General features: G+C 47.5%; 1 non-coding gene across 1 annotated transcript; it reads left to right on the forward strand.

The window, feature by feature from the left end:
* The first annotated feature begins 16586 nt into the window (after positions 1-16586).
* TRNASTOP-UCA (transfer RNA opal suppressor (anticodon UCA)) lies at positions 16587-16673 on the forward strand. The gene has a single exon. It is a non-coding gene; the product is annotated as a tRNA-Sec (tRNA).
* Positions 16674-16926: the final 253 nt, after the last annotated feature.

The following is a 16926-nucleotide window of genomic DNA, read 5'->3' on the forward strand; positions in this document are numbered from 1 at the left end:
CTATCCTCATAGCCCCAGTCATCACCCTTAAGTAAATTCTGCTCCAGTTTTGGCATCTTCCATGTGCTTCTGGAACCTCAGGACTCCTCCTTGTCTGGGAAAACCTCACAGTTTAAGAACAGGCCCTGTAGTCCCCCTTTTCTCCACTGCATTTGCAAGCGATGGAGAACTGGACTAGTGGGAGCCCCTGGACTCCACACTTGATGGCTGGGAGAAGTAGAGCAACCCAGAAAATAGAGAAAAGCTAATAGCACTTCAGGCTTTTTGATGCCTCCCAAGTAGTTGGGGTGTGATCTGACCCCATCCTGCTTGAAGAATCTCCAGCCAAACTGTCCCACTATTCTTTAATGAGATGCACTAGGCAGAAAAGACACAGCCTGGTACTCCCAGATGCTTACCAGTTTGACGGCAGAGTGCTTTTGGTGTAAAATGAGGGAAAAAGCCTGAGTATCAGAGCTATTGTTTCTCATGGCTCAAAGATTCACTAGAGAAAACTGGTCCCTTTGCTTTCCTAGATCTGAGGAGCTTGGTTTGATTCCAGAGAGATTAAAGGTGCTGAAATGGGAGGGAGGGAAGGTTCCTACCATTAACAAAGGGCTGGTTGCAAATCTGGGGAAGGAGTATACTCCATCATTAAGATATCTATGTTCCCTCTGGGAAGCCTTTGACCTAGAGTAAAGATCTGAGTTCAGTGTCATTCTTCAGGCGGTAATTAAGCAAAAGGCTGGTGGAGGAAGCAATCTCTGAAATCTCTCTCCTGCTCCTGTATCCATAGACATCTTGCACCATGAAACAAAAGGCTTTACCTGTGCATAGCCCTTATCTATTGCCAAATGTTGGGAAAGCTGTGACTTCAGGAACTGTTAAGAACAGGTCATTGAACTACTAAAATCTGACAGCATTTTCATCACATCCAAACCACAGCAGCCAGTTTGCTCTCTGCAACTCCTTCCCTAGCTACAATAAAGTGGGCAGACCAGCAGTTAATGCTGGCAACTTAGAGTAATTGAATCCGCACAGGGCCCATTTCCAGCCCTGCTATTGTGCAAGTCTGGGAAAGGCACCAATTCTCCCTGTGCTCTCTCCCCCACCCCCCGAGTGAAACAAAGCACCCATCAAGCAGCAGGCTTGCCTGTCTGAATGAATTAATGGCTGTAGAACAACCTGAGCTCTACACAGGTCCGTCAAAGCCATTATTAGGACTGACGGTGGCTATCACCCCCTTGTTCAGGAAAAAAAAGGCACACAGAGGCTACATCAGGCAACTGCAAAAAGACCCAGCCTCAGGGAGAAATTTGACATCGTGTGGATACCTAGCAGTAACATCTATCTATCAGGACTTACATAGACTTGACTTGAACCAGGCAATCCAGAGTTTGTAGCCATCCTCTTAGCTCCTAAGGCCCACAGCCTTAAAGGATTTAAGCATCTAAATAACATCAGCGGCCTGAAACCCAGAAACCTAAATACCTTTGAAGAGTAGGGCCTCAGGATTAGCCTGCTAACCAGAAGAGTCTAACTTCGTGCCACTGGGAACACTAGTCCTGATGTTTCACCTGATACTTGCAAAGAGGCAATTGAGGATTGAGAACCCAACCTTGTTAATTAAAGCAGGGTAGTATCTTGTCTCTTAATAGGGAGATATGATCAATGTTAATCTTTGGGTGTGCTACTAAATATCTAAAGGGGATGTTTGTTTTGCAATTTCCCTCTTCCTTAATGGCAGGCAATGGTAGGCTTTTCCCTGCCCTGCACAATCAGCCACCCTGTAATTCACAGCTGTAAATATTTGGGCTTGTTTGATAGTTGTAGCATTTCAGCGTCTTTCACCTCAAGCTTCCCCTCAACTATTATTCACTGATCCTTAGTGGCAGAGTTTTTGAGCTGATTTCCTCCTGTTAAGCTACACATGCTGTGAGCTCTGTGTAGGCTTCCTCGTGCTCTGAATTCCAAGCTGATCCTTACCAGGTACCTGCTGGAGTAGTAGCAAAGGAGAGCAAGCTCCTGCCTTGGGCAAGTCAGAGAAGATGCAAGCCATTTGCCTGAACCACCAGAGACTGCAGAGATGTCCAGCTCTGACTGAGGAAGATGCACTGGATGGAGAGGCAGGGTAGATAGACTGAAAAAGGGAATAGGGAAGGAAGGGGGTAGGATGGGTAGTCAGGAGAAGGACAAGGGCAAATAAGGGAGGGGAAGGCTGAAGCAAGAAAAGCAGCTGGGGAGAGGCAGGATGTCTAAGAAGAAACAAGGCTTGAAATGAAGGAGTGGGATGACTAGCAGAGTGGGCATGGCCTAGTGTGAAACATGAAGTTTAGCTGAGGAATCAGTGTATATGGAAGAGTGGAGATCATGTGGACAAAAGGAAGTTGTGGCTATGGATGGAAAATGGAGTTATTGATATACTTAGCTTCCTGCCAGCCAAGTCCTAGCTATGGAAGCAGTTTTGGAGTTGTTAGACAGTGCGCAAGGGCAAAAAAAATCGTCTGCTTTCTACAATGGGGCTTAAGTAATCTCAGATACTGTATTTGGAGAGGACATATCTAATGTGACTGGAGAGGATGAAACATTGTAACCTGGAGATTTCTCCTACCCATGATGTTTGAGAGACTTGAGGATAGTTTGTGAGTAAACAACAGCAGAAGGCCCACTAGTATTTCTGAGGGAAGAAGGACAGAAAGGGTGTGCAGAGAATATGGATGGATTGAAGGAAAAGCAAAGCTGGTGCTGGCCTCTTGAGCAACCACGTGGAAGTGCTCTAGATGAAGGCAGCTTTGCTGCAGGCGTTATAGCTAACGCCATTTTAATTTCTGACATGTCACTAATGGAAAAAGATTTAACATGTATTTATTCAATGTCACTAAAAATACTCCAGGAGATGCAGGGTGAGGAGGATAGGGTTGATCAGTGGGGGAGGGTGGAGAGGACCTGCACTTCTGTGAAGACTGGAATGTGATGCTTATAAGCGGGATTTGGAAAGACTCTCTCCCAGTAACTGCTAAGTATCCTTTGCCATGAAAACCTGCTGTCAAGTGTCATGTCAAATCAAGGAGACTATAGACAGAGAGAGATCCTTTTCCAAAGGAGCAGCCCAATGGATAGAAAGTAACTGCGCTGCTCTGGCATTGCCTGAACTTGACAGGTTCTCACTAAGAACAAATACCCTTTCCCTGGTAATGAAGGAAAGGTTTAATCTCATTGCATTCCAGGTGAGTATGTTCAATACAGTGAGTCCCTTTCCCACTGTTCACACTCGTGTTAGCCATGAGTGGTCTTCTGGCAGGTTCTAATTTATTTCACAAAGTCTGTAGGAGGTGTGGGGCAGTAGGTGAGCTGAGAGAGCAGCTGAGTGCATCATTTTCTTCCCTCTCCTCCTACGTGTTGCAAAGCAGGTCACTGGCTCCTGTCTTGTGCTTATCCCTTGTCCCTGCATGGGGAGGTTTGGATCTGCAGCGAGGGCTGTCAGATGACCTTTCCCCCAGGCTGGATGCAGCCTTGGTGTACAAACTGTGCAGGCTGTACAGATCTGCCTCTACTTGCACACTGAGCTGGGAGGTAGGCAATACACCATGGCTCCCTGCCCTCCCTTGGTAAACCTGCCCTGCCTTCTGCCAAAATAACAGAGAGGATTTAATGCTTTCTGGACCAGGGGTGACCATGATGCCCTGACTCCTCCAAATCAAATGGGCCTTTGGTCTGTAAATCATGAAACAATAGGAGGCTTTTTTTCTCACAGTATGCAGCTCTGTCCCTATGCTTGCTAGACATGGGCTCACACAAAATGCTAAGATTCAAGCCTCCACGAGCACCAAGGGAATTCAGATCCAGATTAGACAGTGCTTGGATGCTTTGGTGATTGGCACCTTAGAAATTACATAGATAGACAGAACACAGTGGAAATAGATGGGACTTTGCAGCTTTGGCTCTTCTCTGCTAGTTATAATTATTTAAGATGATGTTTCACATCACATTCAAGCTCCTGTGCAGATAGCAGCAGCAGAGAACAAGAGATCTCTGCCACCTAGGAGAGGATTATGTGGATATGACAATGTTCAAACCCACTGGGCTCTGCCACGCTGCATTATTTAAGCCCAGTAACCAAATTTAGTAAGCAGCCCCTGAGGCGCTGAGAGAAAAACACAGCTTCCAAAGCTCCTTCACTGCAGTCCTGTCAGCTTCCTCCCTTAAAGGAGCCACTGGCTTTTCTCTTCCTCCTTGAGCCCACCAGCCAGGCCTGACTTCCCACATTTTTCCCTCAGGAGCGATGGAGTCCCTTGCACAGGTGTAACACATGACCCAGGTACAAGCTGTCGCACACAGTGTGAAGCCTTGGGAGCCCAGTGCAGAGGTGCCTGCATGGGGAAAATGAGCCATCCCAGCTCCAGGCCTTCAGGATGCAGGGCACAGAGGTTTTGTCTGTGCAGTGAGCTGTGAGCTCAGGTATAGACAGGACAACCCTACAGTCAATGCTCAGCCCGTCTGCTTCCCAGCTGTAGTTCTGTATTCGATGTCTGTGTGTAGTCAGGCTCCTAGTGCTACCCACTCTGCCCAGAACTGGCTCTCTCCTTTTTGGGAGCTTTGCAGCTCCATCTAAATCTGTGCATAAGCATGCCTGCTGGTAAAGTATGTGGACAGAAGCAATTCTGGACATGCAAACAGGCTCAGACTTGTGCTTGGGTGAAGATCTCTCCTTGCCTCCCTTGCCCACCAAGTGCTGCAGGTGATGGGGAGAGGTGAGCACAGCTCTAACTCTCACCAGCTCTAGCCTCTCTTCAACAGCAGAGCTTTGTTACTGCTCCACAATGTCACAATGCCAAACAATGGCATTGCTCACCAATTTTTGAAAGGACTAAAGCCAAGGGAGACTGGGAGGCTTGGGCAGATCCTCTGCCAGCATCTCAGACTGTAGGTCAGCTGTCTTGTGTTCAGCAAGCAGGTGCTCTGCCACAGCAGGCCCTTGACTGCCCAGTTAGATGGGAGTGCCCCAGTCAAAGTATGTGGCCAAGGTCTCTGGAGCAATCTAAGGGAAGGAGAGGTTGAACAGAATAAATATTTAACCAGTGCTGTGTCAAATGCAAACACATGTCCACTGTGGTGTTTATCATCACAGGGCCCTGATCTCGTACATACACTTGAGGCAACACAGCTTAACTCCCCACTGATTGTAGCAGAGCTAGCTTGAGAGATGCAGAATTTACCTTGGCATGTGAAGCGGTCATTTCAGTAAAACCCAAGCTCAGCCTCAGGGAGCCATGAAATAGTGTTGAGACCTGCTGGAACTGTAGGTGACTCCTGCCACCAGGGCTATTAACTGCAAGGCGTATCCTCTCCACCACAGCAATCGGACGCCATTGCCTCTTAAAACTGTCTGCTGTCTCTTAGATCCCTCCCTGGCCTTCTGCCCAGAGCCCCAGAGGCAGAGTCGGAGACTGGTGTTTACAAACAGTCTCTTAAACCGTGTGTGGAATAGAAAAAGAGCAAGCCCAGCTGAATGGCCCTGGGAGGAGCAGATCTCATTAGAGCTTGCACGGAATGTCTTCTGGAGCCACCTTTTTTCACCTAGAAGAAAACTCCTCACTTGGCTCTGTCTGAGCTGCAAGGACAGGGAACAATGGCAGTATCAAGGGGGCTCTCCAGGCAGTCAAGGCTCCTGCCAGATGCATCTCCTATGACCTGGACCTCTCAGATTGCTACCATGCCAGGGAACATACAGCAACACTGATTATAAAGACCAGCTCTGCAAGGAAAGGAAGATTTTGGGGTTGTATGGATGATAGCAGCTTGTCCACAGGGCATGTGCCATTCCCAGATGCCAAATTGTTGGTATTCAGGATTGTTTGGGCTTTTTAATTTCTGTGGTGGTGGTGGTGGTGTTTATGCAATTCTCAGCCTAACCAAACTCAAAAATGGGTTATTTATCACATACCTCAAATGCTGTGACACATATGGCCTATTGCACCCCTAGGCTGCCCCTACCCCACAGCCATTTTATTTGTAAACCACAAGCTCTTTCCCAGTATTCCTATTGTTCAAGTGACCACCAGAGCCTATACCAGCACTGGCCTCTGGCACATGGTCCCAGCAAGGAGGCGACACCCAGTATAAACTGAATTCTTCTCCCTCTAAGAGCCCCTGTGCCCAGTCAGCTCTTCCCTCCACCACACAGACCCCCAACAAGATGCTGCGAGCCTGTGCCAGCAAGGATGGCAGTACTGGCTGTCATGTGGACATTGGTCCTTGGAGAGCTGTCCTCATCCAACACAGGACACCAGATGCCTGTCAGCTGCTGGCTGGCTCCTACTGCGTGGTGCCGGGTGTGACACCCAAGAGCAGGGTCATTTTCTGTAAAGCCAATTTATTGGAGTCCTTTTTGAGGTCCTTTTTCTCCCCCTCTCAAGGGGGAAACTCTCCAGCAGTGCTGTTGTGGGAAAAGTTATTCTTCCAGAACTTTTAAAACAGTTGCCCATGGGGACATAGTATGCTGGGAAAACAGTCATTTAATTCTAGTGTGATCAATTCTCAAGCCTGGCTCCCTCCCTCCCTCCCTCCCTCCCTCCTTCCCTCCCATCCGCTAGAAATTAGCTTGCTCGATTCAGTTGCAAGCTCTTTGCAGCAAGGATGAGACGGCCATGGTGTGGCCTGCAATAGGACAGCTGCCCAGTGCTCCTCGCTGCTTCAAACCAGTGGCAAAGTGTGCAAAGCCAGCGTGTGGCCTGCTCTTGGGAAGGGATGTGACCCCCAGCCTTTTCTGGGGACCCACATGGAAACACAACTGTGAAAATAAAAATAACAGTTCCGGTGAGAGCACAGCAAAGACTTTCAGCAGCTGTGACTAACATTAAACCACCTGACAAGGCACTTCTCACTATCTGCCTTTCCTACTCTCCAGGAACCTCAGGAGGGGCATAACTGGAATCCCTGTCTGGGAAAGGGGAGGACAAAGAACATGTAGATGCCCAGCCTGGGATTTCCTACAGCTACTGCTCGTACCAGGCAGACAAGAGCCACGTGCAGCAGCTCCAAAAGCAACTCGAAGGAAGGGAAAGGCGTGAGATTGTTTGTGTGAAATGTATACATCAGGACTGGCTGAGGGCAGCCCAGACCTCTGTTTCCCTGGAAGTAGAAGCAAGGCCTGGGGTTTTGCCAGCAGCCTGCTGCCACCCAGCCTGCTCTTATGCTAGCAGGATTTGTCCGCAGCAGCAAACATCCAGTCAGAGGAGATTTTCAGGATGGGTTGCTTGGCAGGGAGGGAAGGGGTGAGTGGGTATAGAAGAGGATAAACCTGTAATGTTCCTCAACTGCAGTGCAGAAGCAGCCTCAGATTTCCTCCTAGGGCTCAAACTTACTTTGGCAGAGCTCTTATCTGTGCTCAGCCATGCTCGCACACAGGGGAAGAGCCACTGCTGCCTGGTGCACCAGGCCCTTCCTGGGACTGCAGGCTCCATTCTTCCTCTGCTCTAGACTGACGCAGTTACAGCCTTCCTCGGGGCTGAGGTGTTGGCAGCTGAAAGCCACAGCAGACACATGGATGCAGCAGATCCAGACAGAAAGAAGTTGCGCGCTGGCACAGGCAAAACGAGGCGGCTGCTGGTGGGGGAAACTACTCAGGGGTTAGAAATCTGCTGATTGTCTTTATACAGAAGTGGGCTAAGGAGAGAAAACCTTTTTTGAGTAGTTGAGCTCTGTCCTGTCTCCTCTATGCCACAAAGCACATGCCACTGGTGTACGACCCATCACTAGATGGCTGCACCAGCCATGGCCGATCATCAGCTGCTGAGCAGCAGCCTTCCCTCCCAGCAAGGTATCCCCTCAACAGTGCTAAACTCCCTGAGAAGGAGGGAGCAGGAGAATAGCACTCTTAAAGCAGTCTGCCCTGTAAATCATGACCTTAATATTGTTTGCACTTAAATCCAAAAGCAGGAAGAAGATCATCCTCTTCATATTTTTTGTGGGCAGTCAATAACTAACCTCTGGGACCCGGCTGCTTACGAGAGAGAAAATTTCTGAAAGACAGCAATGAAGAGGACGTGGGTGCAGGGGGAGGAGGAAGGCGGGGAGGGGGAGAGGAGGGATACGTATGTCACAGCTTACCTCAGAGCCAGAATTAGAAGCTGGGTAAAAAAATAAAATCACAGCAGGAAATAATGTGTGGCTTAAAATAGCAACATCAAATGGGAGCGAGAATGGGGAGTGGGTGGCATTTGAGGTTGCTGCTCTGTTCCTCCCTCAATGGCAGGGTGATTAATATGTCTACGCTACTTGTATTTATGTAACAAAGGGCACTAAAGGCCAAAGCTGCATTTTCACCAACACTGCAGGGGAGTCTGAATCTTTTCTTCTCCCCATAGCATTAAAGGGGAGGATCTGCACATGTGCTTCCTCCCTCAGAAACCAAAAAAACAATCTTAAAAAAATCCATGCTTCAGCACTGCACACACAGTTACATTTCCACAGCTTGGCATGGTGGCACAGAGACCTTTAAGGCTTTGAAGGCATTCCTGCTGTCTTTCATGGCTCCCCACAGAAAAAGCCTGTTCCCAGAGAACATCTGTAAATGTGTTTGAGTTGTCTCTGGCTGGAGGCTGCGCTGTAATAGCAGGCAAGGTACCACTACATGTTACTACACATTTTCATGCGCGTTCTCTGTATTTGCAGTGAATCATAGATCTCTGAGATGGGTCATACAGTCCATTTCCTTGCCAGCACAGGATTGTTCCCATCCATGTACTTAAAATCCTCACGTTTCTCTTGGGAAACAGTGATTCAGACTGATCACTCTTCACGCTTTGTATCCTGAGAACGGCATTAAAGACTTGAAAGCACTCATGTGTTTTGATAAGAAAGGGATGTTGTTCTTGGGTGCATCAAGAACTGTTCAACCCACCACATCACTGTGCACTGATGAGTGGCTGCTGGATGTATCACATTTGTTTTTTAGACTCCTCTGGACTAAAAAGCAATGCAGAGACCTGTGTGGAACTTGCAGTGAAAAGTAGGAAAGCATCCCAAGGGTTGCAGGAGGCTTGTGTCTCAGCTGGCCTCATTCAGCACCTCCCACTCATCTGAAAGGCCATGTGCTGCCAGAATTGCCCCTTCTCAGTGTCTGGTCCCCTCAGAGAGCAAAGGCAAGAGCAAAGACCTTCCTTCATCTCCAAACACACACACAAGCCTCCCACCGCTCCAGTCACTATTATCAAAATGCCTGCTTGCAAGTATCTGTACATGCAAATAGCATAAGACCAAGTTTGTAGTGTGATAAAAACCTGCTGCACGGGCCTGATCCTGATATTCCCTGACATCAGCAAATAAATTTGACATAAGTTGAGCCATGCTGCTGTCAGAGGAAGGAGAATCTGGCCCAGATCTAATGCAAATCTTCCCACAGGCAAGCAGAGCAGCACGATTTGTTTAAACATGGCATGCTAGTGGCTGCAGACAGAGATCAGTCCCAGCAACTCCATCAACATGAATAATATCCTGCTAGTTAAATCCAGCCATGGTAAATATCTCCACCATGTTATCCCTCCAAGCAAATATAGTACCTGTATGGAAGAAATTCCTCAGAATGTTTCCTGTCTGGAGCTGAAGCTTGCCAGGGACTGAATTTCCTGTGAGGCTACAGTTGGGAATGCAAAGCAAAGAAGCTAAGAAGAAAATGAGATGGTACATATTTGGACCTGCTTTACACAGATCCTCCTAAGCAAACACATTTCCCGCTTCCTTCCCTGACCCCCACCCCCACCCCCAATTATATAAAAATTAAGCACTTGGACTTTCAAATATGGGCTAGGTTATTTTTCATTAAGCATTCTTATTTTTACCCCACTGCCTCCCTCTCTACTCATTTTTTTCCAGCTGCAATTCTGTGACTTACACATCCTGAAAATGAAAGAGGTTGTTTTTGCCAATAGCAAAGTGCTATGCATCCTTTCAACCATCTGGAAATGGATTTTTTATTCTTCCCCTCTCCCAACCACACATGCACGTGCACACACACAACCAAGTCTTTGTCTCTTGAAATCATTTCCCACACCAAAGCTGATGGCCATGAAAAGAATTCAATTAAAAAAAAGTTCCACAGGCATTAAGAGGCCAAAAGAGAATAAACAGGGTGACTTCCTGGGCACTTGTTCTCATCCAAACTGCCACCTCATGAGGAAGTGATGAATGCAATGGAGCATATGGTTCAGTTGTTAGAGATTAGGAGAGGTAGTTTAAGGCTCCTGCGGTTTTGTCCTGGTTCGGCTACAAACCTCCTCTGTCACTGAGAGCAAGTTGCCTACCTGCTTAGTGCCTCAGCCCCCCCTAGCTGAAAATAGGGATACACTTTCTGTGTGATGATCAATGTGTTCGTGTTTGTAACATGAGCTGACCTCCAGAGATGAAAGAAGTAATCTAAAGTGAAAATTGCCATGATAACTCTGTGCTGAGCCTAATAGAGTCAAGCAGGACACTTTGGGAGCCAGAGACTAGACTTGATCATCCCTTGCCCAGAGGCAAATGTTAAGTGAGCCATGTCACTATGCTATCCAAATGACTGCAGGTCTGCAGGAGGAAGCAAGGAAGAGCCAGAGCCACACTGACTGGTACAAACATGCTTATAGTGTCCAGCTGAGAATGAGTAACAGCTGTTTGCTCATCATCCTGATTTCTGTCACTACTAGTGTTTCTGAATGCTGAAGTGTCCCAATGCTGTGACTCAGGGCTGTGAGTCATGGGGCTGTATGTCTCCACCGCATGGAATCACTCACTTGCTCTCTGATGAGATTGCAGAAATCACAGATCATCTTGGGTCTCTTACAGTGATAAGTCTTAAAAATATAGACAGATATTTACAAACACATCCAGAACAAAGTCATTCTGCCTCAAATACTGTCTACAAGGGATTTGTAGTGAAGCTCAATTTCACATACACATCCCACCCAATAGATCTAGGAAAAGTATAAGTCTTTTTTTCCTTCTGTGGACATTTAATTCCTACATCCCCAAAGCTCTAGCAAATCTGGGCTAAACAGGATGCAGTGCAGGTAGCACTTAACCTTCTGCTTCCCCTGCTTTTGCCAGTCACATTTTTAGACCTAAAATTCTGACATTGTGGCAACACAATCCTTTCTTGCATTGTATCTGCCTGTCCAGGTTCTCCAACATTCCTGGTTTGGGAGCTTTGATCTAATGGCATTCTCCTAACCTCAGCACCTGGCAGCCTAGTTGCACACAGGGCTGCAGTGGGAGCCCTCTCTGAGTTGGCTGTCAAGACCTCAGAGAAGACACCAGAAACTCCCGAGGTACCATCAGATCTGTGTTTACCACATTCAACACAGCAGACAACTTTCTCATCTAGACTGCAACACCAACCAGCTGCACATTCCAGAGCTCACCCCCAGTTTCCATAAATTCTCTGTTGATACAGGTGCAGCTGAAATGGCCACCACTTCCCCTTGAGATGAGGGAGCAGGGGCTCACCTCTGCGCTGACTTCACCAGCTGGGAACCTCCTGCGCTGTCCACTCATACAGCACCCAATCAGTGAAGCAGGGTCCCCACACTGACAAGAATGGGTTTGCTGATACTCCTCTAGTGGCAGCACAATTTGTGTTGGCAAAAGAGTGTTTCTGTTGGCATATGCCTCTTCCCAGAATTGATTAGGTCATGCGTGTTTTTGCAGAAATCTCTGCGGCAAGGTGTTTTACTGGTGTAACGATGTGTAAAGAATCGCTCTGTTTGCTCACAGCCAGTCTGAATCCTTCCCACAAAAGTAGATAAAAGACTGCTTTGGCAGTCTTCCCAAGTGGGCTTCTGTGTGCTGAGACAGGGTGAGAGCACTTATATGTCTGAACTAATGCAGACAACCAAGAGATCCGTACTAGGAAAGTAAACACAATGCTCTGAGCACAGGGACTCCCAAGTGATAGGAAGTGACTTCAGCACACCAATTCCTCTATTCCCGTAACTCTCTGTGGGTTTGCCAACAATCCTTATCGTCCTTGCTGAGAAAGGAGAGCTTTGCTAACTGATTACATCCTTGTTTCCTTACTGTGGTCAGTCAGTTGCTGCATGCCAGAAACAGCTGGTACGATTGATAGATAAGCACAGTCTTGATGGATCTGTCTGCTCTAACCACATCCATCCCTGCAGCTATGAGACAGGCAGCTCTAAAAAGGAGTGAAACAACACGCAGCAGTTTTGATACCAGTACTAGTTTTCTGGAAACACTAATGCAGGGAATATCGACTTTTCGCTTGTTTCCTACAAAATACTGTAGGTCACCATGAAGGGAGGATTGTTCCAACCCTCCCCATCAACCCCCCAAAGCAGGACATCCCACAGCCCAACAACCCCTGCAGACAAGGCAGTTCAAGTGCTGGAGCAAGAAGATGCAGGCCTCAAGACCCCAAGTTGTCAGTCCACCTGAGATACCGTCTCTAAATGAGGATCCGTACCCTGCGTTGACATGGGGTTGGGTCTAACACCACCACCTGAGACTAGCCACAGAATGTGCAAGACTGGACTCTTTCAGGACAAGCATTAATGCATTTGGAAATTTACCCCATTTTGATTAAAGCTCTCTTCACCTTGAGTTCAGCATTTTTGGATAGCCTGAAGGCATTCTTCAAATGCAGTAGCACAGTTAAGTAATAAAATGCCTCAGGATCACCTCTACTCCAAGCACACGGCCCTTTTTTAAGCAGCACATCATGATGAAAGTCATCTCAGGCCAAATTTTTCTTCAGTGAAGAGTGTCATCAGAGATGGAGTTAGCTCAGTTTGTTAAGTGAGTAGAAGATGGCCAATTTTATTTTGGCTTTTGTCCTTTTTTTTTTTTTCTTTCCCAGTTCTAGTTCCTGGAATCTGGTTTGTAGAAGTGGCCCTTCCCTCGCCGTGAGCTCAAGCTTTGAGGTGGGAAGAAGCGTTCAAACAGCATCTTCTTTGACCTTTGTGGTACTGAGATGCTTGTTGTTCCTTTTTTTGTAAGTTTCTGAGAAGCTCCCACAAGCCTCTGTCCCCCCCCATCTCCTGAACTGCATCTGCAGCATCCAACAACAGTCCCTCTGGAGGGCAGCGTGGCTCTCACAGTGACGACACCACACTCTTAATTTGTTCCAGCCTGTTTCACACTGACATTTTAGCACTGACGTCATCAGCTGCTGAAATTTCATTGCTGCTGCTAAGAATAACAGCTCTCTTCATCCCCCACCTTACACCAAATAATTATTTTAATACTGTAGGGATCTAAGCTTATCTTTTCTGACACAAATCGGGTTCTGGTGGTTAAAAGAAATAGTAAAAGCAAAGCATTGCAGATGCTTTTATGTTCTGTCAGCCTAAGACAGAAAAAAAAAAAAAACCCAACGCAAAAATAAAAAGCCTATTGCTAAATTGTAGGAGTGCTATAAAAAATGAACAGGAAAAGTTCAGACCGATTTGTTTTAAAGCTTCTTTGTCAGACAGTCCTAGGCATTGTGAATTGCTTAAATAGCCTTGGCTACGGTCAGCCCCAGAAGTGCTTTACAATGCCCCTTCCAAATTCTCCAAGGCTTTGTACCTTGAATATTTGCTTATACTGGTGCAGTGTGAGCATAAAGTACTGCCAAATCAGAATTTCCCATTGACTTTGGGGCCCGAACCAAATCCCATCGATTTCTGTGGGAGAATTTCTATTAACTTGAATGGGCATCGAATCAAACCTAAATTGGCAGTGCTCTGCACCCATTTGGCACAGTGTGGTTCTCTGCATAAGGTAGAGAATCAAGTCCAAAGACACTTAGAAATGCTTTAATTAGGAGCTTTATTGAGGAGAGAAAGCTTTTCCATCATTAAGTCGATAAACTGAATTTGTTCTATACTTTTAATAGCAGTCAGATTTTCCAAGACACTTGGTCTAAAGATGAAGCTGAATGCTTACAGGATTTCCAAGAAATGTTTTAAGGCAAATCTGATGCTGAGAAAACATTCAAATCAACAGGTCTCTACACTTACTTATATGCTTTCAGAAATCCTGGTAGCTACCAATTGGCCTTTCTTGTAGGCTTATAAATGTAATCAGAAGTTATGAGGTGACCTTTACCTGCAGCCAGGTCTGCTCACCAGTTCCTGCTCAGGCCTGGGCCCTCACAGGCACAGTGAGCAGCAGCTGCAGTAACTGCACCAAATATTGCCTGTAGGCACCTGCCCCAGATGCCTCCCATTCCTCCCACAAGGAGAATGGCACCTCTGTCAGACACAGCAAATCACCCACTGTCCCTTCTGGGCAGGGGTGACAAAGGCCTCTATAAACCACAAAGGTCCTGGAAATGTTATTTTCAACTCCTGCTGGGGAAGTCAGTGGCTAGCACAGCTTCCGCTCCAGAAGCAGACCTGAACCTAGACAGACCAACATCCGGTCAAGGAGAAAACTGTCACAACTGCTTTGTTACTGCTTCCCCATCAACTCTGAGGTCCAGCACCATTTCCTATATTGCTGCTGACCCTCTCAGGCACCTTCCCCTACTGCTTGATCTTTAGTAACTGCTGCCTTCATTATCTCTGCATCTCTCTTTATTGCAGAATAAGGGAAGTTTTAGGAGCTGGCATTTCTGATGGATCCTTTGATTACAACGTTGGAGTTATTTTGTCTGGCTATTATTTTTAATTTGGACTTGAGTGTTTGGCATAGTTTTTTTCTGGATAGTACAGGAAGATTGATCATAAGACATGAAAGAAAGACATCCCTGCTTAAAAATGCAGGAGGCTGCAAGAGAGAGAAGATGAGAGCAGCATCCTCACACTACGTGAGAATCCGCGTGAGAAGTGTGAGCACTTCCCATGAAGTGCTGCTGGGAAAGAGACTCAGAAAAGGTCGATTCTAGAGGGGAAAGCAAAGAGAAAGTGAAAGTGGTGTCAAAGCCGAGCCTCGAACACGAGGTACAGAAGCTGGGATTGTCTGCTCCGACCCCTGGCAGCTATTCTGGTTCGGCCTGAATCGGTCAGCAAGGTCACATGCCGACAGGAGCATATCTCTGAGCTGACGTGCCTCTTCCGGCAGACGTCAGGATGGGCTTGGCTGGAAGCCTGAGGGATAGCTGCGGACACCTGATTTCCTCAACCCCCGTGCTAACCTCTTCCTCTCTTCCTCCCCATGACTAATTTCCCTCCACCTCCTCCCATGCACACCCTCAGATCCTCACCCCGAGCATTTTTATGCACAAAAGACACTTGTTAAATTACGCCACCTGTTACTGGGATAAGCACCAGGTAAAGAGATAGGAATGTACTGAGGAACGGGACTCCTATAAAACAAGGAAACAAAGAAAAAATTCTGCCTTGCACTGGCAGGCACAGAAGCAGCTCTCAAACCATCTCCTTCTGATAAGAGCCCCACTTCTGAGTGGGGGTGCTCTTAAAAAAACACATCTAAGTTGCTAAAGAAGTTGCTCACTAAAAACAGTAAGGCCTCAAATATGCTCACGTCTGTCTGAGGAGTTAGCGGGCCAGGACAAACCTGAGCTGGTTCGGCTCCAAGAGGGTAAGCCATGACTTGGAGCCATGCAGTGAAAGCAAAGCTGTGCCCAGCAGCATTCCTGCGTGTGAATGGGAATGGTGCTGCCCCACCAGACACTTTTTGCTTTCTTCTGCTGACATCTACAAAACTGGTCCCAGCTTCAGGCTGTGGCTCTGGTTCTGTTCTGCACCACTTTTACTGTGATGCTGCTCCACCAAGTCCCAGTTTTGAGTCTAAGCCTCCCCAAGGCAAGCAAGAGGGGGAATGGGCCTACAGGGTTTTTTGTTGCTTACACCAGAAAGAATTATCTAATTAAAAATCATTGGAAACCACATGCATTTGCAGAAATGGCTCTGCTTCAGAGGAATCTCTCGAGGCAAATAAGTGAGTAATTCTTCAAGGGTTTATGAAAATAGCCTGTATAGTTACACTCGCTGGGATAAAATTACAAGTGTTTTCAATCCTCATACTTCAGGGCAATAAGTTGATCCTCAGCTGGGGGCCAGGGAGGAATTTCCTCCCAGAGGATATTATTGTTCTGAGATGTATCCCATGGGAGATTCACATCCTCCAGAGTATCTGGCATGAGGTACTGGAAGAAAAAAAAAAAGAAAAAGAAAAGAAAGAAAGAAAAAGAAAAAGAAAAAGAAAAAGAAAAAAAAAAAAAAAAAAAAAAAAAAAAAAAAGCAAGCTTCTCGCAGCACACCTCGGGGCCTGGGCCGCCCCCGTGCTTACACAAGCTGTCCCGTCCGATGTCGTAAGGGTCCCCGGAGGTCCGGGAAAGGCGCGGGGCAGCCCCGCTCCTTCTGGGAAGCGCCGTGACTCATCCGCCGTGCCGGGCCCCCGCTGGAGCGCCTCCCGCCCCGCCCCTCCCGCGTGGATAGCCAATCACCGCCCTCTTATTTGCATGAGCGCGCGGGGGCCTCTGGGACATCGGTGTGGGGCGCCCTAGCCCCCCCTCCCGCCACCGCCGCGTCCGCTGCTCCGTGCGCGTCGTGTTCGCCTTGGGAAAAGGCGATGGACCGTGTTTGAGGGAAAATTCCCCTCGCCGTCACCTAGGGGTGAAAGAGAGGCGGGAATTTAAATAGAGTGCCACATCGGCTGTAAAAATTGCCCGGATGACCCTCAGTGGTCTGGGGTGCAGGCTTCAAACCTGTAGCTGTCTAGCGACAGAGTGGTTCAATTCCACCTTTCGGGCGGGGCGACGCGAGCGCTGCGGTGCCGATCGTTTTTGTCCTGGGAGGCCGTCGCAAAGGCAAGCCCCACCATCCCCAGGGGGTACCGCTTGCCGCGGTATCCCGAAGTGTCACCGCACAAGGGGCACTTTTCACTTACTCTTTTTCCACCTTATTCCCACGGCGCTGGACTGCTGAAATGGCAGTGTGCCAGGAACAGCCGAAGGACAATTCAGGTTTTAATTGGATTTTTCTGTAAAGCAGATCTTTGTTAAAC

The sequence above is a fragment of the Chamaea fasciata genome, unplaced genomic scaffold (assembly GCF_029207755.1).
Source record: "Chamaea fasciata isolate MVZ Bird 193981 ecotype frontalis unplaced genomic scaffold, bChaFas1.0.hap1 SCAF_3, whole genome shotgun sequence".
Lineage (NCBI taxonomy): Eukaryota > Metazoa > Chordata > Aves > Passeriformes > Sylviidae > Chamaea > Chamaea fasciata.